The sequence below is a fragment of the Citrus clementina genome, unplaced genomic scaffold (genome assembly GCF_000493195.1).
Source record: "Citrus clementina cultivar Clemenules unplaced genomic scaffold, Citrus_clementina_v1.0 scaffold_2, whole genome shotgun sequence".
In the NCBI taxonomy this organism is placed as follows: Eukaryota; Viridiplantae; Streptophyta; class Magnoliopsida; order Sapindales; family Rutaceae; genus Citrus; species Citrus x clementina.
The window spans coordinates 2,290,575-2,298,469 of NW_006262688.1; positions in this window are offsets into that span (position 1 = coordinate 2,290,575).

Below are 7,895 nucleotides of genomic sequence, written 5' to 3' on the forward strand. Positions count from 1 at the left end.
GTAACCAACTGGAAACAAGAAGGGTATGCACACCTCCATCTAGGTGGTGTCAGGCTTATCCTCACCTTACATGGCAAAAAAGGCTTACCCGTCACAGCCTGAATTGCTCTCCTTGACACAAGGTTCAAATAGTATCAACATGCTGTTATTGGAATTGTTCTAACCACTCTCCATGCTGAAAGTGTCTTGTTAACCTTCTACCCAAATTTCAACATGTCTCTAGAAGGCCCCAACCTTCCAACAACACTGAAAGTCCAAATCCAACTTCAAGGAGCAGAACAAACATCTACTTCCAAAATAGCCACACTCCATCATCAAATAGTATATCGATTGCAAAATCATGCACTAGATCTCCCAACTGCACAAACAACTAGTGATGCACTGATGATTCTTGCAGATACAGATACAATTCCAACCATCATCCAAATTCCCAAACAAATTCAAAAGCAAGAGTTACTTCAACTCATGCCTTTAGAATGGCTTACCAACTATGAACAATTCCATCAGAATTCAGAACCTGTCTAGACTTCTCAAGCTGTCTTTGAAAGACGAACAGACGGACAAGTTAAGTTGTCTTTTCAGACTCCAAATAAATCAAGTCCAGATCCTCCACGGCTCTCCTATATTGCTATGATTACAGCAGTTTCTACTGGCCAAGAGTCAAATCTTCCAATCTATGGATTTTCCTCGGAAGGGTATCCAGTATATCCTGACAAAGTCAACGGTCATTTCTTATGGGATATTCCAGAAGCCCATATGTGTAATCCCGATTGTCCCTACTTGGATGACACAGATGATGACGAAGACTTTGAAATCATGAGAAGACAGAGAAGAAGAAAGAAAAAGCCTTCTATTCCTACAACTCCGTGTAGGCCCTATCCTTTAGGACCACCAAATGATCCGGAGTCAGACCAACCTTTACCAATCTACAAAAAAGCACTCAGGCAGATCAAAAGAGAGTCCTCATCTAAGCATGTCCCTATCCAACCACAACTCAAGTCATGCTTGATGTTCTCATCCTCTAGCCAATCATATCAAGAATCCTTTCCTCTACTCGAAAGACACACAGACCCCCAAACCAAAGTTGTTTCTCAACCTTATGTCCAATCACCGATCACAACCTCTGGTGTACCAGAAGCACCAAAATAGTATGAGGCAGTGCTAAACTGGCAAACCCAAAATGCTAGTGCTCATAATCAAGCTCTCCACCATCTTGGTAAAAAGATAGACAAAGTGGCATCACAAGTGTCACAAACAGAAACAAAGGTGGACACCATTACTGCTCGGCTTGAACAAATTTATTCAAATCTGCAGAACAGAATCTCTGAATTGGATATCGATCTTAGAACGATGATAAACAATCATATTTGGGGTCCAGAATTCAATAAGAAAGAAGCAGAGATTAGAAAGCTAAAGGCAGAATTGGCCAAAATTGATGCTGACAAAGCACAACCTTCCCTTTTCATAAAAACCCAATCCATACCTATACTAGCACCACTATTTACATCTTATTAGCCTTTTTACACTCCTTCTAAATAGTCAACTTATGATCAATTCTTTGGTCTTTCCCATCTCCATTCCACCAATCCAAATATTCCTGCTATCCCATCGCCAAAGCCTACTTCATCACAAGGATCCAAATCAAAAGTAAAAATCTCCAAACCTCCACCCAAGGAAGATCTTCAAGTTCCAGAAGACTCTCCTAAAGCAACTCCTGAACCTCCAAAGAAAGACAAAGCTCCGGCTTACCAATACCATTATTAGCATATTGATTCTCAAAATAATGACTCAGATTCAATTTCAGAAGAAAGTTTACCCTCCACAGATAATTTTCGTTCATCTGAACAAACTTCTTCAGACTTAGAGTCTCAATATGCAGATATTTCTGGTCTTCTAATGGCCACAAAACAGAAGATCCTAGTACTTCTACTCCTGTTGTTGATGAATCTTCTGATGACAATAATGATGACCAAGGCTCACAAACAGAACCGGCCCCACCAGTTCCTGAAAATTCTTCCAAACCATCTTCTTCACCATGGTTTACATTTGATGACATCCCTCGTCACAAATGGCAGGCTCGACATCAAGAATTTGCTGCATGGATTGATGTGCAAATGACAAGGCCCCATGCGCAGTCCCAAAATGTTCTCCGTGAGTTTTGTTCTAGATTCACTAGCTCATTACGAGATTGGTTTGAAAGTCTAGGAGAATACAGACAACTCCAGTTGATTCAAACCACCATTCCTATAGCTCTTGCAGTCATTTATGAGTAGTTTATTGGAGAACCAGCAGCATCAACTGAAGCATCTTGAAACGAATATCACCAGATGAAATGTTGTTCTCTTAAATGACATCACCTGGAAATGCACCACAAAAGGATGAGCATGCTTTATTACAAACTGAATGGATTCAATGCTCCATCATTAAAGCATGTCTTTGCTGCATCTCTACCACCAGAGCTTCAGTCAGAGCTTCAAAGACAATTGACAGCCTTTAATCTCGACATAGCAAATGTCTCCCTTGGAAAAATCTTTCAGCTAACCATGCTATGCCTTGATAAGATATTTGAGCAAAAAGATTTCTTCAAAGACCTTATTGAACACAAAGAACCCTTTGCCTCCGCCTGTAAAAAACCTTATCTCAAAATCCAATGCAAAGATGAAAAAAAGTGCACTTGTCCAACCACAAAAAAGAAGCACTTCCCGAAACATTTCCACAAATCCTCTTCCAAAAAACCAAAGAAGCCTTACAGGTACTTTAGAAAAAAGGATCCTTCCCAGTTTAGAAAGAAGAAATACAATCGCTGCTTTATTTGCAAAAAGCGTGGACATTTTGCCCGCAATTGCCCAAATAAGTCAGCCAAAGTTGTTCGTCTCATTCAACACCTGCAGCAATCTTCCATACTTTCTGACAATGAAGATGTTGAATCCATCTTCTCAGAACAGTCAGAGAAAGATGATCATACAGCCTTCATCCTTGCTGATTCAACAGATTTAGATCCAGATGACATTTATGTGATCTCCACTATTCAAGAGATTAACCACATTCGTCCCAAACTTACTGGTCCTTCAGTAAAAATTTCAGTCATCCCTTCTAAATTTCATAAACCAGTCTCAGTCATTGGTTTCCTTGATACTGGCGCACAACGCAGTATGCTCAACCCTAAAGTCCTTCCTTTTGATTATTGGGAAAACCATACTGAATACTTTAGAGCTGCAAATGGAAAATTTTTTGAAACCTCTCTCATTACCAAAAAACCCATTGGTATCCAGTTATTTCCAAACTGTATCATTTGGCAAAAAATCGTTGGTTCATATTTACCAGACAAAGACCTCCTCATAGGATTTGATATCCTCCAACTGGTGAAAAATCTCTTCATTACACCAACAGGCATAAAATTCAAGCAAATGTTTATGCCTTATACAGATGTTCTCCGTCTGTATACATTGTCAGATACAACTCCTCCTTATACCTCCATTTCCCAAAAGTTCCTTGAACTTTGTCCTGAAAATCACTCACAATTCACTCATCCATCACCGCTTTGGAAAAATGAACAATTTTTCATCCATCTTCCTTTCAAACTGAATGAAGATGTCAATCCTACAAAAGCTACACATCCAGGGATGCCTCCATCTGATCTCTCTCTCGCCAAATAAGAATGCACTCAATTGCTTCAGCAAGGTCTCATAGAACCTACTACTTCAAATTGGGCTTGTCAAGCTTTCTATGTTGAGAAACGATTTGAATTAGTTCGTGGAAAAAAAATATTAGTTATTGATTACCAGCCACTTAATGCTTTCCTTAAAAATGATAAATTTCCTCTTCCAAAGATCTAGTCCTTATTCATTCATCTTCAAGGTGCAAAGGTATTTTCAAAGTTTGATCTTAAAGCTGGTTTTTGGCAACTTGGCGTTTCTCCAGAAGACCATCCCAAAACAGCCTTCTATATCCCTGATGGTAGGATTAAAGCATGATGGAGGATCGGAGAGAAGATCTTAATCTACATTGAGGATATCTTGTTGTTTTCCCACAACCACCAAACCCATCAACAACTCCTTTCAGATTTCCTAGAAATCGTGCAGACATATGGCATCATGCTTTCTGAAAAGAAAAGCAACATAGGAAAAGAATCTATTGAATTTCTTGGCATGGTCTTAAAAGATGGCCACTACCAACCAGGACCACACATTGTAGTAGAATTATTAAAGTTTCCAGACTCTGACCTCACCAAAAAGCAAATTCAACAGTTCCTTGGAATTGTTAATTATGTCAGAGACTTTATTCCAAAAGTTGCGGTCCACACCAGCCAGCTATCATGCATGCTTAAAAAGAACACTCCACCATGGGGTTCGGCTCAGACAGAAGCTATCAAGTAGTTGAAAAAGATAGCCCAGTCACCTCCTTCACTCAAAATTCCCACTATAGGCCAATGCATTCTCTAGACAGATGCTAGTGATGACTTTTGGAGTGCCATCCTTCTAGAAAAGATAGGTGACTCAGAGTCCTATTGCGCTCATGCAAGTGGACAGTTCAAAGATTCAGAAAAGAATTATCACGTGATCTACAAGGAAATTCTTGCGGTCAAATATGGAATCAAGAAATTTGAATTTCATCTCATCAGCCACAATTTTCTTATCAGAATGGACAACAGTTCTTTTCCAAAGATCTTTGACTTAAAAAACAAATTGCTTCCCGACAAGTAATTACTCAACCTAAAGACATGGTTTGCAAAGTATGATTTCACAGTCCAACACATCAAAGGTGATAAAAACCTTATCCCTGATTTTCTCACCCGACCATCTATAAAAAGCCCTGTTCTCATCTCTTCTATTAAAACCATCCCAATCATAGCCATGTATCGATCACTTCCCTTCAAAGCTCTCACCCAAAAAGCTTTCCCTCTAAACCTCACTTTCCGATTAGCTTTTCAATGGAAATGAATAACTAAAATTCTTTTCTTGTGTTAATTTCCTCTCAATTGAGATTCTTTAAACTAGGAGCACTAATATTAATTCTTTCATAATTTTGGCTTAAAATTTGAGATTGATGCAGCTTGAGTTGAGAATTTAGATTCAATAAATGATTGTTTATCTTGATTCTTATCTCGATAATACAATGTAGTATACACATGCATCATAGTCAGAAATAACTACTTATCCCTTAAGAGTAAAGCTATCTTTGAGTAATTTGGGCATATATACCACTAGTACGTAGAGGATAATCTACCATGAGAAGAAAGCTACATTAAGGGGTAGAGTGAAAGCTCTTGACTATGGATATTTATAAAAATAAAATAAAAATCAATCAAGTGCGTGTGGTAAAAGGAAAAATCAAAAGAAAATGCACATAAATGCTTATGAGAAAAAGAAAAAAAAATTAGAGATCAAGATGATAAGATTATTTGACCTACTTTTGTCTTGTTCAAGGCAAAGGCTAGTGATATTAAAGATTTTGGGAATAGATTTTGATTGAATTGATTCACACACACACCACAAGAATCAAAAGAGAGATGGGATTGACTATTGAATTAAAGTTAGAACTTCGACAATATTTGAAATTTTCTTTGAGCTATATGACTTATGATGCAATCTTTGAGACTAGTTTTCTGTTTTATTTTCCTTTTGTCCTTTTTATACTATTTAAATTAAAAAATGATGTTTGTGGATATCATCACTTAAACCCTCACGAGATTTTAACTCGTTCACTAAGGCCTCCTAGGTGTAACACTCCATTTTTTTAAAAAAATAATAATTTATTTTGGAAATATTTAAAACCTCATTACACATTACTAGTTTAATATAAATACAAATTCCTTACAAAACTTCCTTTATTATTCAGAGCCATCACCCAGTTTTCTTACCAAAGTGGTATGATAGAAGTTTTCTTTATGATCCAATTTTTCTTAGAGCCTTCAGAAACAGAGAGAATTCTTTCTTTATGGCGTCAACCTCCTCCAACGAAGCTTCTCTTTCTTCTCTTATCACTCCCATTTCCCTTTCTTCTACACTCTCTTTACCCAAATCTTGCTCCAAACACACTGCTAGTAAAATCGAAAATTTAGTTGAATATTCCTATATCCCTGAATCTGCTCAGATCAATGAATCTTCTTTTCCTCTTCTTAGTCCTTATCATCTCTATAAACGTCCACACTCCTTTACTCGCAGTATCTGCACTCTTATTTCCACCAAAAGACCCAATCCAAAAGAATATATCCAGTCATCTCGATTGGATCAATGTTCCCTTCAGGCTACCACAGCTGAACAATATGTCACTCTGGAAATTCCCCCGGACTTGATTTCCAACCAGAAAAGAGAAGGTTATACTCATCTCCATATCGAAGGTGTCAGACTCATCTTAACCTTACATGGTAGGAAAGGATTGCCAGTCACAGCCCGAATTGCTATGCTGGATACTCAGTTCACACATTACCAAGATGCTGTTATTGGTACTGTCTTAACCACTCTTCATGCTGGAAGTGTTTTACTCACTTTCTATCCAAATTTCAACCTTTCTCTTCAAGACCCTAATCTCTCCACTGCTCTGCAAGTCCAAGGGCAAATTCAAGGTGCAGAACAAATCTCTTCTGCAAAAATTGCAGAAGAGACATATAGAGATTCCTTAGTATATTACTCAAAAACTTTATTATTACTAAAGCTAAGATATTTATTTATTTTTTATTTTTTATGCACTTTGCCTTGGTTGGGGTTTGACGCTAGCTTGCCCTACTCATCATTACCTACAATGTAAGGACTTTATGAACTAATGCTCAGTACGATAACACTTTATACACCATATTAAGTTTTTTAAAAGAAACTTAGAAAATACAAAACAACTTCGCTAGGGCCCTAGGTATGTTGCACTACAAGGCTAGCACTTTTATTCTTTAAACAATATGCCCTTGGGCCTGATTAGTTGATCTTTTGGGCATTACATATCATTGTCCCCAAAAGATTTCCTTTTACTAAGCTTGGAGGGCTTGCCCTCTTTGGGAACTTTACCACCTTGTAGTACAACCACCCATTTTTCATAAATTCATTTTCTGAAACGTCTTCTTCAAAAAGTAATCCATGAAATGCATGCGTCCAATGCAACTTATGTCACAACACTATTCAAGGACAACAATCTTTAATATAGGCGGCAATGTTGTCCATACAGAGATTAAACAAAATGGAATTATAGTATAGGCGACAGAGCCGACCATAACATAATTAAGTATCATAGATTAGGCTGCATAACCAACCATATAAGGATAAGTAAGAAATTACTATAATATAGGCGGCATAGCTGTCCATGTAAAAATCTAGATCATAACCAATCACATCATAATAGTCATCACAAGATTAAGAATTAATTAATGCTGAAGTTAAGTATAAAAAGAATTTTGTCCCTACATTGCAGTTGAAGTGTTACTTACCTCTTGACCTTGACTTCTTTAGATATTTCTAAATTGAGGATTTCTCTACTCTTGATGTTATGACTTAGAATAGAAGAGGGTAAAATTTCTAGGTTGCATTGAAAATGAAAGGAGCTTATGGCTAATGGATGACTAGGATTTCGCCACCATAACTCTTGATCAATGGTTGAGATTATCCTTCATAAATACCTTACTAAATTCTAGAATTCTTAACTCTCTCTACAAACTTCTCGTACATCGTCACTTATGTCATTGCTTATGTCATCATTACTTATGTAATTGCTTATGTCATCTTTACTTAGAATTAAATATTTTATATTATTATTATTATCATTAAAGTAAATTCTATTATATTTAAGTAAGAAAATTGTACCTCACACTAGGGGCTTATAGGCTTGTTGCATATGCTAAGTGCAATATGATTTCCTGCGAAAGTGGACTAGCTTAAGTTTTCTTTTCTTTCTTTTCTCTCTGTTTTAGG